Source organism: Kogia breviceps, chromosome 6, assembly GCF_026419965.1.
Source record: "Kogia breviceps isolate mKogBre1 chromosome 6, mKogBre1 haplotype 1, whole genome shotgun sequence".
Taxonomy (NCBI): domain Eukaryota; kingdom Metazoa; phylum Chordata; class Mammalia; order Artiodactyla; family Physeteridae; genus Kogia; species Kogia breviceps.
This window is the reverse complement of record NC_081315.1, coordinates 16,330,790-16,351,767: the sequence shown is the minus strand read 5'-3', so window position 1 is coordinate 16,351,767 and position 20,978 is coordinate 16,330,790. Positions and strand designations below refer to the sequence as shown.

Below are 20,978 nucleotides of genomic sequence, written 5' to 3'. Positions count from 1 at the left end.
CCCAGTTCCCTGAACCCAAGTATGATTCCTCCTTTAGAGACCAAGATGTCTTATGTAAGTTTTAATTATGTACTCAGTATTATGATTATTTTAATCTTATGTGTCTCCCTTACTTTACTGTAAGTCTTATGCTCTCTGGACCTGTAACTGTTTATAATTGAATTGCCAATATCTAGTTCAGTGAGTAGATGCTAAATGAATGACCATAACTTGCTGTTGGGTGATACAGGAGAATTACCTCAGCCTAGAAAAGATATACTTACTGACCAATAATTTTTTTTCTGTGATGTTAGGCAATATTTTCCCAACCTCTCCAATTTTACAATGGAATCCGGTAGAAAGTCAAATAATTACATAGTAACTATATTGTTACCTAATAATACACATTTTTTTCTGATAAATAATCATACCTTTGGAGATTGTCAAGACTCATAAACAATTTTTAAACATCTTTATTGGAGTATATAATTGCTTTACAATGGTGTGTTAGTTTCTGCTGTATAACAAAGTGAATCAGCTATACATAAACATATATCCTCACATCTCCTCCCTCTTGCATCTCCCTCCCATCCTCTCTATCCCACCCTTCTAGGTGGACACAAAGCACCAAGCTGATCTGCCTGTGCTATGTGGCTGCTTCCCACTATCTATTTTACATTTGGTAATGTATATATGTGCATACCACTCTCTCACTTTGTCCCAACTTACCCTTCCCCCTCCCCGTGTCCTCAACTCCATTCTCAATGACTGTCTTTATTCCTGTCCTGCCCCTAGGTTCTTTAGAACCTTTTTTATTTTTTAGATTCCATATATATGTGTTAGCATACAGTATTTGTTTTTCTCTTTCTGACTTACTTCGCTCTGTATGACAGACTCTATGTCCATCCACCTCACTACAAATAACTCAATTTCGTTTCTTTTTATAACTGAGTAATAGTCCATTGTATATATGTGCCACATCTTCTTTATCCATTCATCTGTAGGTACACACTTAGGGTGCTTCCATGTCCTGGCTATTGTAAATAGAACTGCAATAAACACTGTGGTACATGACTCTTTTTGAATTATGATGTTCTCAGGGTATATGCCCAGTAGTGGGATTGCTGGGTAATATGGTAGTCCTATTTTTATTTTTTTATGGTACCTCCATAATATTCTGCGTAGTGACTGTATCAATTTACATTCCCACCAGCAGTGCAAGAGGGTTCCCTTATCTCCACACTCCAGCATTTATTGCTTGTAGATTTTTTGTTGATGGCCATTCTGACCACTGTGAGGTGCTACCTCGTAGTTGTTTTTTTTTTTTTTTTTTTTGTGGTACACGGGCCTCTCACTGTTGTGGCATTTCCCGTTGCGGAGCACAGGCTCTAGATGAGTAGGCTCAGCAGCCATGGCTCACGGGCCCAGCCGCTGTGCGGCATGTGGGATCCTCCCGGACCGGGGCATGAACCCATGTCCCCTGCATCGGCAGGCAGACTCTCAACTACTGCGTCACCAGGGAAGCCCCTACCTCGCAGTTTTGATTTGCATTTCTCTAATGATTAGTAATGTTGAGCATCCTTTCGTGTGTTTGTTGGCAATCTGTATAACTTCTTTGGAGAAATGTCTATTTATCTCTTCTGCCCAGTTTTGGATTGGCTTGTTTGTTTTTTTGATATTGAGCTGCATAAGCTTCTTGTAAATTTTGGAGATTAATCCTTTGTCAGTTGCTTCATTTGCAAATATTTTCTCCCATTCTCAGGGTTATCTTTTTGTCTTGTTTATGGTTTCCTTTGCTGTGCAAAAGCTTTTAAGTTTCATTAGGTCCCATTTGTATATTTTTCTTTGTATTTCCATTTCTCTAGGAGGTGGGTCAAAAAGGATCTTGCTTTGATTTATGTCATGGGGTGTTCTGCCTATGTTTTCCTCTAAGAGTTTTATAGTGTCTGGCCTTACATTTAGGTCTTTAATCCATTTTGAGTTTATTTTTGTGTATGGTGTTAGGGAGTGTTCTAATTTCATTCTTTTACATGTAGCTGTCCAGTTTACCCAGCACCACTTATTGGAGAGGCTGTCTTTTCTCCATTGTATATTCTTACCTCCTTTATCAAAGATACAGAAAAGGTGACCATGTGTGTGTGGGTTTATCTCTGGGATTTCTGTTCTGCTCCATTGATCTATATTTCTATTTTTGTGACAGCACCATACTGTCTTGATTACTGTAACTTTGTAGTATAGTCTGAAGTCCAAGAGCCTGATTCCTCCAGCTCCATTTTTCCTTCTCAAGTTTGCTTTAGCTGTTCGGGGTCTTTTGTATTTCCATACAAATTGTGAAATTTTTTGTTCTAGTTCTGTGAAAAATGCCATTGGTAGTTTGATATGGATTACACTGAATCTGTAGATTGCTTTGTGTAGTATAGTCATTTTCACAATGTTGATTCTTCCAATCCAAGAAAATGGAATATCTTTCCATCTGTTTGTATCATCTTTAATTTCTTTCATCAGTGTCTTATAGTTTTCTGCTTACAGGTCTTTTGTCTCCCTAGGTAGGTTTATTCGTAGGTATTTTATTCTTGTTTTTGCAATGGTAAATGGGCATGTTTCCTTAATTTCTCTTTCAGATTTTTCATCAGTAGTGTATAGGAATGCAAGAGATTGCTGTGCATTAATTTTATATCCTGCTACTTTACCATATTTATTGATTAGCTCTAGTAGTTTCCTGGTAGCATCTTTGGGATTCTCTATGTATACTGTCATGTCATCTGCAAACAGTGACAGTTTTATTTCTTCTTTTCTGATCTGGATTCCTTTCATTTCTTTTTCTTCTCTGATTGCTGTGGCTAAAACTTCCAAAACTGTGTTGAATAATAGTGGTGAGAGTGGGGAACCTTTTCTTGTTCTTGATTTTAGTAGAAGGGGTTTCAGTTTTTCACCATTGAGAACAATGTTGGCTATGGGTTTGTCATATATGGCCTTTATTATGTTGAGGTAATTTCCCTCTGTGCCTACTTTTTGGAGAGTTTTTATCATAAATGGGTGTTGAATTTTGTGAAAAGCCTTTTCTGCATCTATTGAGATGATCATATGGTTTTTCTCCTTCATTTTGTTAGTATGGTGTATCACATTGATTGATTTGTGTATATTGAAGAATCCTTGCATTCCCGGGATAAACCCCACTTGATCATGGTATATGATCCTTTTAATGTGCTGTTGGATTCTGTTTGCTAGTATTTTATTGAGGATATTTGCGTCTATGTTCATCAGTGATTTTGGTCTGTAGTTTTCTTTTTTTGTGACATCTTTATCTGACTTTGGTATCAGGGTGGTGGTGGCCTCGTAGAATGAGTTTGGGAGTGTTCCTCCCTCTGCTATGTTTTGGAAGAGTTTGAGAAGGATAGGTGTTAGCTCTTCTCTAAATGTTTGGTAGAATTTGCCTGTGAATCCATCTGGTCCTGGACTTTTGTTTGTTGGAAGATTTTTAATCACAGTCTCAATTTCAGTGCTTGTCATTGGTCTGTTTATATTTTCTATTTCTTCCTGGTTCAGTCTCAGAAGGTTGTGCTTCTCTAAGAATTTTTCCATTTCTTCCAGGTTGTCCATTTTATTTGCATATAGTTGCTTGTAGTAATCTCTCATGATCCTTTTTATTTCTGCAGTGTAAGTTGTTACTTCCTCTTTTTCATTTCAAATTCTATTGATTTGAGACTTCTCCCTTTTCTTCTTGATGAGTCTGGCTAATGGTTTATCTACTTTGTTTATCCTCACTAAGAACCAGCTTTTAGGTTTATAGATCTTTGCTATTGTTTCCTTCATTTCTTTTTCATTTATTTCTGTTCTGATATTTATGATTTCTTTCCTTCTGCTAACTTCAGGGGTTTTTTTGTTCTTCTTTCTGTAATTGCTTTAGGTGTAAGGTTAGGTTGTTTATTTTAGATTTTTCTTGTTTCTTGAGGTAGGTTTGTATTGCTATGTATTTCCCTCTGAGAACTGCTTTTGCTGCACCCCATAGGTTTTTGGTCATGTGTTTTCATTCTCATTTGTTTCTAGGTATTTTTTGATTTCCTCTTTGTTTTTCTCAGTGATCTCTTGGTTATTTAGTAGCGTATTGTTTAGCCTCCATGTGTTTTTATTTTTTACAGATTTTTTTCTGTAATTGATATCTAGGTTCATAGTGTTGTTGTTGGAAAAGTTACTTGATACGATTTCAATTTTTAAAAATTTACCAAGGCTTGATTTTTGATCCAAGATATGATCTATCCTGGAGGATGTTCCATGAGCACTTGAGAAGAAAGTGTAATCTGCTATTTCTGGATGGAATGTCCTATAAATATCAATTAAATCTATCTGGTCTATTTTATCATTTAAAGCTTCTGTTTCCTTATTTTCATTTTGGATGATCTGTTCATTAGTGAAAGTGGGGTGTGAAAGTACCCTAGTATAATTGTGTTACTGTCAATTTTCCTTTTTATGGCAGTTAGCAGTTGCCTTATGTATTGAGGTGCTCCTATGTTGGGTGCATAAATATTTACAATTTTTACATCTTCTGCTTCGATTGATCCCTTGATCATTAAATACTGCCCTTCTTTGTCTCTTGTAATAGTCTTTACTTTAGAGACTTCTTTGTCTGATATGAGAATGGCTACTCCAGGTTTCCTTTGATTTCCATTTGCATGGAATATCTTTTTCCATCCCCTCACTTTCAGTGTATGTGTCCCTAGGTCTGAAGTGGGTCTCCTGTAGACAGCATATATACTGATCTTGTTTTTATATCCATTCAGCCAGTCTACGTCTTTTGGTGGGAGGATATAATCCATTTACATTTAAGGTAATTATCGCTATGTATATTTCTATTACCATTTTCTTAATTGTTTTGGGTTTGTTATTGTAGGTCTTTTTCTTCTCCTGTGCTTCCTGCCTAGAGAAGTTCCTTTAGCATTTGTTGTAAAGCTGGTTAACTTTTGCTTGTGTGTAAACGTTTTAATTTTTCCATCATACCTGAATGAGCTCCTTGCTGGGTAGAGTAATCTTGGTTCTAAGTTTTTCACTTTCATCACTTTAAATATGTCCTGCCATTCCCTTCTGGCTTGCAGAGTTTCTGCTGAAAGATCAGTTGTTAACCTTATGGGGTTTCCCTTGTATATTATTTGTTGCTTTTCCCTTGCTGCTTTAATAGTCTTTCTTTGTATTTAATTTTTGATAATTTGATTAATATGTGTCTTGGCGTGTTTCTCCTTGGATTTATCTTATATGGGACTCTCTGTGCTTCCTGGATTTGATTGACTATTTCCTTTCCCATTTTAGGGAAGTTTTCAACTATAATCTCTTCAAATATTTTCTCAGTCCCTTTCTTTTTCTCTTTTTCTTATGGGATCACTATAATTCGAATATTGGTGCATTTAATGTTGTCACAGAGTTCTCTGAGACTGTCCTCCATTCTTTTCTTTCTTTTTTCTTTATTCTGTTCTGCAACAGTTATTTCCACTATTTTATCTTCCAGGTCACTTATCTGTTCTTCTGGCTCACTTATTCTGCTATTTATTCCTTCTAGAGAATTTTTAATTGCATTTATTGTGTTTTTCATCATGGTTTATTTGCTCTTTAGTTCTTCTAAGTCCTTGTTAAACGTTTCTTGTATTTTCTCCATTCTATTTCCAAGATTTTGGATCATCTTTACTATCTTTACTCTGAATTCTTTTTCAGGTAGACTGCCTATTTCCTCTTCATTTGTTTGGTCTGGTGTGTTTTTACCTTGCTTCTTCCTCTGTGTTTTTCTCTGTCTTCTCATTTTACTTTACTTACTGTGTTTGTGGTCTCCTTTTGGCAGACTGCAGTTTTGTAGTTCCTGTTGTTTTTGCTGTCTGCTTCCAGTGGCTAAGGTTGGTTCAGTGGGTTGTGTAGGCTTCCTGGTGGAGAGAACTTGTGCCTGTGTTCTGGTGCATGAGGCTGGATCTTGTCTTTCTGATGGGCAGGACCATGTCCGGTGGTGTGTTTTGGGGTGTCTGTGAACTTATTATGATTTAGGCAGCCTCTATGCTAATGGGTGAGGTTGTGGTCCTGTCTTGCTAGTTGTTTGGCATAGGGTGTCCAGGACTGTAGCTTGCTGTTTGTTGAGTGAAGCTGGGTCTTAGCATTGAGATGGAGATCTCTGGGAGAGCTTTCACCATTTTATATTACGTGGATCTGGGAGGTCTCTGGTATACAGAGAAACACAAAACAAAACTAAACAAAAAAAATGGACGGATAGAAACCTAGGACAAATGGTAAAAACAAAGCTATACAGACAAAATCTCACAAAGAAACATACACATACACACTCACAAAAAGAGAAAGAGCAAAAATATATATTTTTTTTAAAAAGGAAGAGAGCAACCAAATCAATAAACAAATCTACCAATGATAATAAACTCTAAATACTAAAGAAAGATAAACTTAAAACCAGAAACCAGTCAGTTGCATACAGCAAACCCTAAGTCAACAGTTGCTTCCAAAGTCCACCACTCAATTTGGGATGATTCGTTGTCTATTCAAATATTCCACGGATGCTGAGTACATCAAGTTGATTGTGGAGATTTAATCCGCTGCTCCTGAGGCTGCTGGGAGAGATTTCCCTTTCTCTTCTTTGTTCTCACAGCTCTTGGGGTCCAGCTTTGGTTTTGCCCCACCTCTGCATGTATGTCCCCTGAGAGCATCTGTTTTCTGCCCAGACAGGATGGGGTAAAGTAGCAGCTGATTAGGGGGCTCTGGCTCACTCAGGCCAGGGGGAGGGAGGGGTACAGAATGTGGGGTGAGCCTGCAGTGGCAGAGGCTAGTGTAACGTTGCAACAGCCTGAGACATGATGTGTGTTCTCCCGGGGAAGTTGTCCCTGGATCACGGGACCCTGGCAGTGGCAGGCTGCACAGGCTCCCAGGAGGGAAGGTGTGGAGAGTGACCTGTGCTTGCACACAGGCTTCTTGGTGGCTGCAGTAGCAGCCTTATCGTCTCATTTCCGTCTCTGGTGTCTGCACTGATAGTTGTGGCTCGTGCCTGTCTCTGAAGCTCCTTTAGGTGGTGCTCTGAATCCCCTCTCTTTGTGCACCCTGAAACAATGGTCTGTTGCCTCTTAGGCAGTTCCAGATTTTTTCCCGGACTCCCTCCTGGCTAGCCGTGGTGCATCAGCCCCCTTCAGGCTGTTATCACGCAGCTAACCCCAGTCCTCTCCCTGGGGTCTGCCCTCCAAAGCCTGAGCCTCAGCTCCCAGCCCCCACCCACCCTGGCAGGTGAGCAGACAAGCCTCTCAGGCTGGTGAGTGGTGGTCGGCACTGATCCTCTGTGTGGGAATCTCTCTGCTTTGCCCTCCGCACCCCTGTTGCTGTGCTCTCCTCCATGGCTCCAAAGCTCCCCCCGACACCCCCATCTCTACCAGTGAAGGGGCTTCCTAGTGTGTGGAAACCTTTCCTCCTTCACAGCTCCCTCCCACTGGTGCAGGTCTGTCCCTATTCTTTTGTCTCTGTTTTTTCTTTTTTCTTTTGCCCTACCCAAGTACGTGGGGGAGTTTCTTGCCTTTTGGGAGGTCTGGGGTCTTCTGCTGGCATTCAGTAGGTGTTCGCTAGGAGCTGTTCCACAAGTAGATGTATTTTTGATGTGTTTTGGGGGAGGAAGTTGATCTCCACACCTTACTCCTCTGCTATCTTGAAACTATCCTAATAAACAATTTTTGACTGTGCATTCACCGTTTACTATTATGAATTTGCTTATAAACACAAATTTTATTGACCATCTATCATGTGCTTTCTAGGCCTTAATATATTAATTATTTTACTTAATCTTTATAACTACCCTAGGAATTGTAGTTATGGCCTCTCTTTTCATAGGTGTTGAAAATGAGGCTACGTGTTTAAAACCCATATCCAGCCAGTATGTAACAGAGGTTATATTACAATCCAAATTTACTTTTACCAAAACTTCTGTGTACTCTTTCCACTTTTCTAAGAATAGTGAACCAAATTTTTTTCTGAAAATTTCATGTTACATATCTAAAGCCATAAAATAGTAGGAAAATGTCAAATACCATGTGCTATTTATACAGTGGATAAAAATGCTTTGCATTACATTAAACTTGTAACTTTAAAACAGTGTGACATTTTAAATTGTTTGACTAGCTGGCTTCTTTAAGGAGCTACTTCACTGTAGTGGAGGAAACTCTTCCATTCACATGTGACAAACTTCTAGGTGGTACAAAAGTATATGGTATTTCAAGAAATTAAACTTGTAATATCATAGCTGAAAGGACTTGTAAATGATTATTCCACACATCTGTCTTGAGTCATAAGATTGTTTAAATTATTCAATATAGATGGTCAACAATTGTTTTTAAACTTAAAACCCCTTCAGGCCATACCAATATTTTATTTATTCTTCAACTGTCCAACCAAAACTTCTGGCAGTCTAATTTAAAGCTTTCCATTGTCTACCTGTAGGACAACTCACTAGAATGTGTGTGTGTGTGTGTGTGTGTGTGTGTGTGTGTGTGTGTGTGTGTGTGAGAGAGAGAGTGTGTGTCTTTAAATCATCTCTTTTCTCTAAGAATATTACTTAAGATTATACAAAGACTGAACATCACCTACAGGATGTTTGTCAAGTTTCTCTAGTAAAATTTGTGTCATTATAAATGATTTGTCTCATTAGTGACCCCTAAATTAAGTATATATTAATAGCTTTTATGGTAACATATTGAATTTAAATAGCTAAATTAATATTAATTGCAGAGTGGAAAAATTAAGTCCAACAAATTTTACTATACAATTGTTTGATTTTCCACCAGATTCCATTGTAAAACTGGAAGTTGGGAAATTTTTAACTACTTGAAATTATAAAAGCTTGAAAACCTATTAAAAATCTCCTAAATGATATACTACAAGAAGCCTAGTAAAGTTTATGCAAAAGTAGCGGCTTTTATTTTTATTCCTCAATAGAAGAAAAAACTTGAAAAATATATAGTACTAGCAATCCTATAAGTATGTGTTTTAATACTAATACCCTTTTCCTATCTTAGTTGTAGCATCAGATTATTAAAAAACAGTATAATGTATCAAACTAAACATTTGTGTGAACATTCAATTAATTAGATATCTGTGATTATTAGGTTTTACTGTTTTTCCTCTCATGGATGTAGGTTTAAAAAAAATTATATCCTCTGATTATAGGAGACAGCAAAGTTCAGGCTTTAGATTGGAAAGGTAACTAACTCTGGTGTTTACTAGTACTGGTAGATATTCCATTACAACAAATATTTTTAATAAAATATACTTGGACTAGATAGTTTGTTTTTGACATTTTTTATGACAAATTAAATTTGACTATGTAAAATACTTTTCTTTAAAGTTAATTTCAATTCATCCTGTTTAACTTCAGGATTCTATTCTGGCCCACTTATGCATGCATGCTAATATTAGTTCAAATTTAAAATATTATCTTTGTTGTAAATTCTTTCTGAACAAATTAGAGCATATGTGTGTTGAAGATGAACTTCTAGTTTAATTTTTCAAAAACCCTTCTAAAGATAATTAAATAATGTAAAATAATGGGTCTTTGATTTTGTTGTTAATTCCAGTTTCACTGTCACGTTTATTTCATGGTGTCCAAAATGTACTTCTGAATGCTGACTTACAGATTTGTCAGTTCTGGATAATGATCCTGAGTGGTGTAACAGAGGAGCATTGGCATTATGGCATGTCCAGGAAACAAGTAAAAGACAGCTGGCATTTTTAATGTCTTTCTTTTCTTTTTAATCTATGGAAGTCACAATATTTGGGGATTATGATTTTCATAGCATTATCATTTTGTTATATATTTTTTCTGATTTAGATTTCTAATAATAAATTCCATTTGATTTTCACTGTCACTATCCATGTCAATGTTCTTAGAGTATTGTTATGAAAATATGTTTATCTTCTGTCATATTTACTTTTTTCTAGTTCATCTCTTATTCTCAATCTAACTTTGCAAAACTGCTTTTCTAAAATCTAGTGCTTTATACTTATATCCTCCAATTTAAAGGCCTTCATTGACTCCCCACTGTCCATTTTTTCATGCATCAATCACATACCTACTTATACTAGACCCTGTGCATGTAGAACACAAGAACTAGGCCCAAGCCCTTGTCCTGCCTTTTTATACTTAGTTCATATCTAGTGCTCCATACTCAACTCCTTTTTTCTCTGTACAGTTATTCCACTTTAGCCAACTGTCTTTTACTCGTTCCCTGGACAATGCCATAATTATTCTATTGCTTTTTATCAGAATATCCTCTCCACTTGTCTAAAGCTTTACTTTTATTCTTTTTAAACTCTGCATATGTCTTGATTCATTTCATTTTATAGCATCTCTGTGAGTTAGGTACTACTGATATCCGAGTTTTGCAGATAAGGACACTGAGGCACAGAAAGATGAGGTAACTTGCTCAAGGTTACACAGCAAATAAGGTAGAAGTGGGAATTAAACTCTGACTCAAAAATCTGATCTCTCAACTAGTTTATTTTGAGATCTACTCATCCCTCCTCCTTTCTTTCATCCTTTCTCCACTTCTTATTCTCTTTCCTTCTCTCCCCTTCTCCCTTTCTGTCTTCTCTCATTCTTTCAGGAATAATATAAATTCCTAGCTGTGTAGTGTCCTGGCTAGAGATGCAAGGTGATATTTGCTTCAATGTCATCTTCTTTTCTGAGTGATAATCTCCTTCCTGAGTTAGTACATTCCTGCCTGGGATCTTCCCTCTGTGCTGGAATTTGCAGAGGTGTCTGCATCTACAGTCGATCCCACTTTTCTCTGCAACATCCTGCATTATGACAACAAATGCTCCTCTGTGTCTGCTGGCTCTATGTTTCTTTCTTTTATTTTTAATCCTTTCACAATACGAGAAATTTGGCTGCCCTTCTATACCTCGGTGGCATTATGAGAGTGTCCCTGGGCTTTTCTACATCAATCTCCTTTCATAGTTACCTCAATTCTGTTTTCTTTTGGCATGGAATTCTGGGGAACTTTCCAGACCTTGATACCTCCCAGGGCAAGCAAGGGAAGAGAGCAACTACATCCTGTATTCTAGTCCTGGTTCTAAGCCTCTCACTTCTCCATTTCTTTTACCTTTTAATTTCTTATTTCCGTACCAATAACTCTGCAGTTCTTATTATTTTTAATTTTCCTGTCTTAAGGCTAAACCACCATTTTTATTTGTTTGCTGGTTTTAATGTTTTGAAAATCAGGCATTTGATGTCTCTGTTTTTGGTTCCACTGTCCCTTAGGGCACCAAGTTTCTACAAATAGCTGGGCCATTCAGGACAAGAAAAAGGGGAGGATGAAAAGCAATTCTATTAAAAGATTTTGATGTCATTCCCTCACATTGGCATCAGATTGGAGGTAAAAAATAAGGTTGATGAGAATGAGCTTGTAGGGAGCCAGGATGATTAAAATTTTGTTTGAACATGATAAGATAAATAATAGGAAGGTGTTCAATATTTTTGACACAAGTAACTAACAGGGAGGTTATATGGAGGGATTTTGTTCTTTTAGCCTGTGATATGATAAAATGAAACAGGGAGACAACAGAAGGCAGATTATTAAATACTTTATAGTCAATGTTTTTCCTCCTGAGGGTGTTATATTTACTAGTTTATATTAATGCTTCTGTTTTTTCATGGAAGAATGGTGTCCACCTTCCCATGAAATGTGAAATAATTTTTGACAATTCCATTTTTACTATATTATGTGCTCCTTAGTGTATATTCATTTAATTAAACTACCAGTAACTCATAGGGTTTTAATATGTGATTTGTGTTATCATGTCATAACTTTTAACCTTATTTTATAAAATGAAAATGAATACTTAAGTGTACCTGCCATCATTTCTAAGTGACTGTCTCTTTTATTCATGGTTTGTTTCCTCTGACAAGGTTCTCAGCAGACAGTTCTTATCTCTGTGTTTTTATAGTTTCTTAATTATTCACTGTCATTTTAAAATGAATGCTCCAGGAATACTTGAGTATTTACATACTCTTTGTCACCTTGCTTAACTTTGCATGTCTCATGGAAGGGTCTTGATAATTATTGTAATAGAACTTGAGAGAAGTTATGTCAGCCTGCACATACCATTAGTGCATTAATGTGTCAAAATAGCAGTGAATGACACGGCTCTAAGCAGTCTTAAAAGCTGCTAATGGCAGGCCAACTCTAAGGAATTGATTTGTAAGCAATACTAAGGCTATAAAACTTTCTCCTTGATATATAGTTCAGAAAGCCTTGTTCTATTATTCACCTTATTTTTAGTAAATGAGTAATAGCTCTTTGAATAAGAGAACAATCTATAAGGACAATACAGTTGATGTGCTTTATGTTAAAGTAGCAATAGAAAACTTCAAAGAGCAAAACTAACAAGGTAGCAGCGTGTTAAAATTAATTCAGTTGTTAACACTTAAACTGCAATTTAATCACAGGTCAAATCTCATAAGTTATTGTTTTGTGGTTAATAGAAATGGATGTGGTAAAGTGGTTTGTCAAACTAATAGCTTTTTGACACCTAGAAGAGATTGAAGAGAAAAATATTTGAAATGTGAAACAAACTTCATAAATATAAATTTATGAGGAATAATGTAATCAATATAAATAAAACTGAAAAAGTATATTTTAAAACTAAGAGTATACAAAGTTCCAAGCCTAATGTACTTTATGACTTAATACACTTGATGTTGCATTTTAGATTAAAATGTACTTGTATTGTTTTTCTATACATCAGTCAGAGATCCTTATAACACTGTATTGTTTGGGCTGAGTCTGTCTCTCTTTTAGGGGGCTCCCTTAGAACAGGGGCCATCCCCATCATGCTTATCATTCTGGCTTCCAGGACTAAGCCCAATATATAGCACAAACTGGGAGCCTAGTTAGTACTTTTATATAAAAGAATGTGTGCTTCCTCAAGGGCCAAACCATATCATTTTAATATAAGGCAGTTGTTTTATAAGTGTCACAAGAATGGCACAAAGGATAATTCACGTAAGATGAACATGTCTCAGATTTCCCAAAACTTGCTCCATATGGATAGTTGTTGAAAGGAAAAACAGTGTACTATAGTACATTTCACTGGAATTGACATTCAGATTTGCACATAAAACAAATGAGTTCCGTTAGAATATTTAAAAGTTTCTGTTTAACCCTAAAATTTGTAACTCTGATTGAGATTCATCGCTAAACCATATAAAAGTGACTGCAAATAAATTGGTATTTTGAATGAATCTAGAAGTACTTTTTCAGTGGAGAATGAGCTAAGTAATAGGCAGCATCATAGCTCACGGGTTTCATTCCGTTGCAAGTGACAAGGAAGGAGGAATTTCAGGAAGACTCTAAAGAGCTTTGATATTTCCCAGGGTGCGTTTCAGAACAGTTTTGGGAAAAAGAGATGACTTGCTTCATTTATTTTTTATTTCTTTCCTCCACTCTTCATTCCATCTTCATGCTTTTTCCTGGTTTGCATTAAGTAGTTGAAAATATAGTGACTTTTTGATACAATTTCTTTAATCAGACTGGAAATACAGTATCACAATATCAGAACAAAATATAAGAAATATTCAACATAAAATTTTAAAGTTAGATTTCAATAAAAATTATGTGTATATATATATATATAAAGTTTTCATTTATAAAGGAAATAAGAATATTTTTCTAACATATAATTACAGGCTGAATTCATAGGGAATTTTATACTCAGTATTACAGTACTTTTTTTAGAAGTGAAGAAAAACAATATGGCATAGTTCCCTAACTTTTCCATACATTAAAATTACTTTAAAATTCCTTACTCCAACTTAACAATATTTTAACTTTACAAACTGTGCATTCTTTCCTAACTTCCTGTTTCAAATTGCTCCCTCAACTTATAATTTACTACTCTGGAGACAGTGTTGACTTTTTATGGGGTGATTATTTTCCAGTTGTTTCTTCTTTCAATTCCCTTTTCTGCTTTTCCCCGCTAAGCACTCACAAACACATGTACATGTCTTTTCTCATTTACTTGATATGTGGCCTTTACAATGAGTCCATCTTTCTGTGAAAATGAAATTTTATATCTTGTTATAAAAATTCCAGAATGCTTTGTCCCAAATGGGTATACATTTCTGAATACAAGACCCTAAATCTGAAAAGCCAGAAGGGAAAATGGCTTGTTTGTAATATCCATAACTACTTATAATAATGCAAACTTGTAGATTTACTAAGGTAATGATTTACAGTCGTGTAAATTCCCATAAGTAAGGTTTTCATCTCCAAAAGCGTTCCATAGCACAACAAAACAGATTTGTAGTTCACTTAATCATGACTGTATATCTTCATAGCACTTCTTAGTCATGCCTCACACTCGCCTTAAGCAGATCACGTTCCACATACATTTTTGGTTCTGTCCAAAGGTCTGATTATTTTGCACTTAGGTTGATTTCACTGAGACCTTGGACTTAAAGATCCATGAATGTTTTAAGAAAGCAATGTTTCAGTGTTCCTATTCATAACATTTTATAAACTTTCAGATAAGACATTCCAGTTAGTGACTGTTTTGCCCAGCCTTGCTCCATCCTCAGTCATCCTAATAAAAGAGAACACATTGATTAAGATGAATATGTTTAATATACATACACATACATATGTATACACATACATAATATCTCTTAAACAAGACTTTGCAGGGTAATATGTTTGGGTGAGAGAAGCTACAACTTCTCTGCAAAGAAATGCAGAGTTGACTGTGTATATGATTTTTGGTAGTAATAAAGATGATAAAAAGTACAAGGTAACTGAGGGCTGGGAAAAAAATTTGAGCCAACTGGCATGAAGAACTGGAACTTTAACCTTTATTTAAATATCTACAGATAGTATCTTCAGCTATATAAAAGCCTGTATTCTTGAAGCTAAGAAATTATAAGGATAAATATAAGTGATTCAGTTGTGTTTACTATTAGTTTAAGTAATACTAAGTCACATACTGTATGAAAAATATTTTTATTGTCAATAAAATGCAACTCACTTTTTTCTCCTCCATAAGAAAATAGAAGTCTCAGGAAGAATTTCTTCAATGCCTGTTTTTATAGACACTTTGGGAATCCACTTTCACAGTGAAAAGAAACTCTTTCCTTGGATTTGAGGACAGCTTTCCTGTCTCGCGTGGCTCTCGCACTTACATCAATCTCCTCTGTCCTGTTTCTTCAGAACGGTCCCTCATACAGGAGTCTTCTTCCTCCTATTTCTTTAACCTTTCCAGCTGCTTACACTCCCTTCAGCATCCAGGATATTCATGACTCTAGGATATTTGGACCATAAACAAGACCTCCTTCCATGACACATTAACTACTCTCAGTCTCCCTTTCTTCATGGCCAGGCTCTAAAGAAGGGTCCAAACGTACTGCCTTCATCTGCTTACCTTTTATGATGCTCCACCTATTGTAGTCTATCTTCTACCACCCAGTGGCAAATGTTTTTGTCAAGAGCAGCAGTGAACTGTTGAATGCAGGGTCCAAAGAACATGTTTTGCAGTATAGTTTCTTAGTTTAGATTTGTTTGTTTGATTGATTTTGTTTTTGCAGTATTGGCCACTGTGACCACTTCTTCTGTGTTGGTACTTTTTCTATTTTGACTTAGCTTTGTGACATAGACTGGGTAGGCACTGTAGCATAGTGTTTGATTTCATGAAACTTGTCAGAAATATCTGGATTTATTGTCCTTATTTTGCTATTTAATGTCTGGATTACTTTGGGCACGTTACCTAATCTCTCTAAACTCAATTTTGTTTTCTTTGAAGTAAAGATAGTAATCATATCTACCTCATAGGGTTGTAAGGATCAATTATTTTTTTAATTACTAGAGGGCCTATTATGATGTCTGGTGCATGCTGAGTCCTCAATAAGTGACACCTATTATCAATATTTTTAAACCATGAGGACACTCTTCCCTCTCCCTTCCTTACTCTTCCCCTTCTATATCCACTCCTCTCTCCTTCCTCTTTTCCTTTCCCTCTCTTCCTTTTCCTCTTTTTTCTTCCTCTGTCCTCCCATCCTCCTTCCTTCCTCCTCCCTTCCTCTGAGTCTCTTTCTTTAGTCTTCTCAGATGCTCCAATCACTGCCATGGCTATTGCTACCAGTAAATCCCAATCTGCTTATCCATTTCACATTGTTCTCAAGTGCTTCAGCTTCATATTGAATTTCACACTAAACATTTCCAGCTGGGGATTTCCTTGGCACCTCAAAGACAGCATGTTCCAAGCTCAAGTGAACCTATCTCACCACTAACCTTACATCTGCTTCGTTCCTATCTTAGTTACTGATGCCAGTCGCGTAGTCCTGGAAGTTCTTTAATTTCACTATCTCCTAAATCTGTATCATCTTTTCCATGCCTGCTCTTCCTTTCCCAGTTCATAATCTTATTATTATCCATCTAGATTACTACAGTGGTCTGCTATATGGGCTCACTATCTTTGGTCTTGCATATTTCTCGTCCAATATTCAAACCATAAACTTGCAAAGTGCAAATCTGATTTTCTTATATGACTTGTTAATTTTTAACTTGTTCCTTATACAATCTCGGGTTAAAAAAAACTTCTTAACAAGGTATGCACATTACTCTCTATTTATGGCAAATGATCCTTTAATGACACATTTTGTTCTATGTGCAGTTGAAAGTAATTTCTCTTCTGCAGATACTGTGCATAATATTCTATATATGCCAATTAGGTCAAACTAATTAATCATGTAGTTCAAATTTTCAGTTGTGTTACTGGGTCTATTTGGGTTTTTTTGTCTGCTTATTCTACTAGTTATTGAGAGAGGTGCATTAAAATCTCTTACTATGATTGTAGATATATGTATTTCTCCTTATTCCTGTTAAAATTTTCTTCATATACTTCATATCTCGTTATCACTAAACAGAAACTAAGGACTGTATTATTTTCTTGTTAAAGTTAGTTTATCATTATGAATTATCCCTTTTAAAATCTCTAGTGATTATTTTTACCTTCAAGTCTTCTTAGATATTAATATAGCCACACCTATTGCTTTTAACAAGTAGTTTGTGGCATATTTTTTCCATTCTTTTATGGTGCATTTTTCTGTGTTTTCATATTTTAAACATTTGTTGTACACCACATGTGTTTTCTTAGTTTTTAAACCTATTCTGAGCATCTCCGTCTTTTAATTGTAGTTTCAGTACTTTTAGATTTCATGCAGTTACTAATATATTTGCATTTAAACCTATCATCCTGCTATATATTTTCTATTTCTTTCATGTACTTTTGCTGTTATTTCTCTCTTCCCTCTTTCTTATAAAAAACTTTAATTATATTTATATCCATTGTATTTAATTATATTATCTAATTAATTTATTTGTTTCTTCTGCTTCTTTTTGTGTTCATTTTTAGTGCTTAAGCTCTAGATTTTTAATATACATCCATGATTTATTAGTCTCCCTAGGCTAGTGCTATTTAGCACTTCCTAAAAATGCTGAAACCACACCTTATTTTAGCTTCATTTAGTCTCTTCTTACCTTTTGTACTATTGTTGTCAGACATTTTTCTTTCTATGATGTACATCCACAAGACACAAATAATATTGTTCTTCTAAGAAGTCAGAATTTTTTCTATACATCAACAAAATCACCTTTTCTAGGGCTCTTCATTCCTTCCTTCAGTTTCATCTTTCCACCTGGGGTCATTTTCCTTTCAGCCTGAGAAACTTCCTGTGTATTTTTTATATTGCAACGGATTTATCTCAGCTGGTGACTAATTCTCTTATCTTTTCTTTGTCTGAAAATATTTTGATTGCACCCTTATCTTTAAAGGGTATATTCACTGGGTTAAACTCTGGGTTGGAAATTTTTTTCAATCTTTCAGAATTCAGCACATTGTCTACTGACTTCCATATTTCGATTGATAAGTTGGCTATCGGTCTTATTGTTACTCCTTTTAGAATTTATTTTAATCCTTGGATTTCATCAGCTTGACCTTGATGTGGTTACTTATGGTCTTCATGCTATTTACCCTGCTTATGGTTCTTCTTAAATATGTGGGTTGATACCGTTGATCAGTTTTAGAAAATTCTTGGTGATTATCTGTTCAAAGATTGCTTTTGCCACAACTTCCCTGTCACTTCCTGTGGGTAGCCTAATTACAAGTATGTTAAATCTTTGTATGTTGTCCCTTATGTGTCTTGCACTCTACTTTGTTCTTTCCATGCTTTTCTCTTTCTATGTTACAGTTTACAAATTATTTTATTGACCTGTTTTTTAGTTCACTAATTCTGTCTTCTTCTCCTTCCAATCTACTATTAACCTCATTCAGTGAACTTTAAATTTCAGATATTGTGGTTGTACAATTTTTAAATGCCTACTTGATGCTTATTTTATAGATTACAATTCCCTAGAGAAATTTTTCATTTTTCTATGAAATTTTTCAATCTTTTCCTTAATGATTCATAACATACTGATATTTTAATATTCTTCTTTGATCACTCCAGTATCTGAATCAAGTATTCATATACTTCTGTTGTTTACTTTTTGTCCTCACTGATGGTCACGACCTCCTGCCTCTTTGCACAACAAGTAATTTTTTATTGTATGTCAGGCCTTGTATATGAAACAACTGTAAAATCTTTAGCTGTATAATTTATTTGCCAACAGGGAGGGTTTACCCATGAGATTAATCACTTCAATCCCACCCAGGACAGAGCAGGATCAGGCTTGGGTTGTAATTTGAGTTAACACTCAGTTCACCATTGGTTCATCCCTGCTCCTTGAACATGGCCCTGATGAGCTTTTGACTGAAAGCCTGGTAGATTTTTGTTTCCTTAGCTGTGAAAGATTGTGGGAGAGTTAGCTTTCATGTGTTGCCCCAGAAAGCTTCAAAATATGTCAGATGTGCATATGTGATGGGACTGTCACTTCTTAGTATTTGCCTCACAAACACAGCCAGATGGAAAAGATTTCACTCTTCCCTCAGGCCCAGCCCCATCCTTGTCCATTTACCCCTGATGTGGAAAACTGGACACTTACCTGTGACTTCTCTGGTTTCTAAACAATCACACTGATTCCACAAGACCATAGAGTCTACTGGTTTCTCCTTGCTCCAGTAAAGTCACTTTGTGTGATCCTACTTGGATCCTCAGACCACACCCAGAATCAGATGCCCCTAGAGAGGAAAACAGATGGTGATTATCTGTTGAGAAAAGACTCATCACTTAGGTATTTTAGTTTACCTACTCTTTATTGTTTCCTCAGCACTCTAATATTGTAAAAAAAAGTGACTTTTAAAAATTATCTGTTTTACTCATTTTACTAGTTGTTGCAACGTGAGCATTGGTAACTGCAACTTATTAGATCCTGTGCAGAAATGGAGGTTCCCCACCCTTATCTGAAGCTGTTTGTTCTTTCCTAGGATTCTTATAACACTGTAATGCTCTGTGCTTATCTTTTTTTTTTTTTTTTTTTTTTTTTTTTTTGTGGTATGCGGGCCTCTCACTGTTGTGGCCTCTCCCGTTGCGGGGCACAGGCTCCGGACGCGCAGGCTCAGCGGCCATGGCTCACGGGCCCAGCCGCCCCGCGGCACGTGGGATCCTCCCGGACCGGGGCACGAACCCGTAGCCCCTGCATCGGCAGGCGGACTCCCAACCACTGCGCCACCAGGGAAGCCCTTATCTTTTTCATAATACTTTTCTTATTTGATAATAATGATCTCTGTGTCTGTCTGTCTGTGTGTGTGTGTGTGTGCAGGGATAGGGAATATTGGTTGTGTTTGCTGGTTGTGTTTATCTGTCTCTGCCTCTAGACTGTAGGGTTTCTAGAGTCATTGTCCCCAGCATTGTGTCTGTGATGGATGGAAGGTGAAGAATACACGTGGAACAAATCAATGATAGGCAGTTATCCTCATCCTAGGACACAGATTATTAGAAGTTTGGAATCTATTGTTGCCTGAAATATTTAAAATAGCTTGTTGTAAATGTTTCCAGTGTCCACACTATCTCCATACTGATGTATAATCTAGTGCCAAAGATGTAATTTTGACCCTGACAAGAGTTTATCAGTTTACCCTGGTTAACTATAGCACTTCCTCTTCTTTGTATCTTTCACAGGGTTCAGCAGAGTGCTCTGCTCTTAGTAGACACTTAATGTTTACATATAAAGCTATTGCTAAGGTTTCAATGTTCTTAAATTCTCAAGACTTAATTCTAATGACCAATTGTATAACATTATTACCTGGAGTACACTATTATGATGTCATTTGTAATTCTGTAGCACAGACTCCTGTTTTCCCTCTTCAGAGTGATGCCTTTTTTCATCTCTTTACCATGTGGCAAAAGCGGAGAAAATGACAGCAGTGTTTTATATATTTTTTGCCCTTATATTACGTAATGCTAAGAGTACAGATTTTTCTTGATTTAAAATCAAATACTCTGGGACTTCCCTGGTGGTGCAGTGGTTGAGAGTCCGCCTGCTGACGCAGGGGACACGGGTTCGTGCCCCGGGATCCCTCGGTCCGGGAGGATCCCACATGCCGTGCAGCGGCTGGACCTATGAGCCATGGCCGCTGAGCCTGCGCGTCCGGAGCCTGTGGTGCACAACGGGAGAGGCCACAACAGTGAGAGGCCCGCGTACCGCAAAAAAAAAAAAAAAAAAAAAAAAAATCAGATTCTCTGAGTAACTTTCTAATGTTAACACCTAAATAAGGCTTTGTTTTCAGTTTTTTTTCATATTGTAATGACACAAATGCTAACTAAGTTTTCTTTTTCACACTTTCTTTCTCATTTGGAATTCTCTATGATTTCCTGAACAATGTGCTAATGAAAGTTCACTGTTCTTTATGGTTTATCTTAAGACAAAACACTATTACAATTTCTTGTAAGATTTTTCTGAACCTAATTAAAATTTAGTGCATCAATTCTAATTTTATAGAATGGATGTCTAAGCTCATAAGGAGGAATAAAGTTTCACCTTAAACACTTAAATGGA

At 36.3% G+C, this 20,978-nt stretch overlaps 1 protein-coding gene and 1 long non-coding RNA gene across 9 annotated transcripts in view; one reads left to right on the top strand and one right to left on the bottom strand.

The window, feature by feature from the left end:
• STPG2 (sperm tail PG-rich repeat containing 2) overlaps positions 1-20,978 on the top strand; it is a 574,187-nt gene that overhangs the window by 464,303 nt on the left and 88,906 nt on the right. The gene's annotated exons all lie outside the window — the stretch shown is intronic.
• LOC136794412 (uncharacterized) lies at positions 14,353-20,314 on the bottom strand. Its single transcript, XR_010841186.1, has 3 exons — positions 20,226-20,314; positions 19,026-19,161; positions 14,353-14,577 (listed from the first exon to the last, which is right to left on the bottom strand). It is a non-coding gene; the product is annotated as an uncharacterized lncRNA (long non-coding RNA).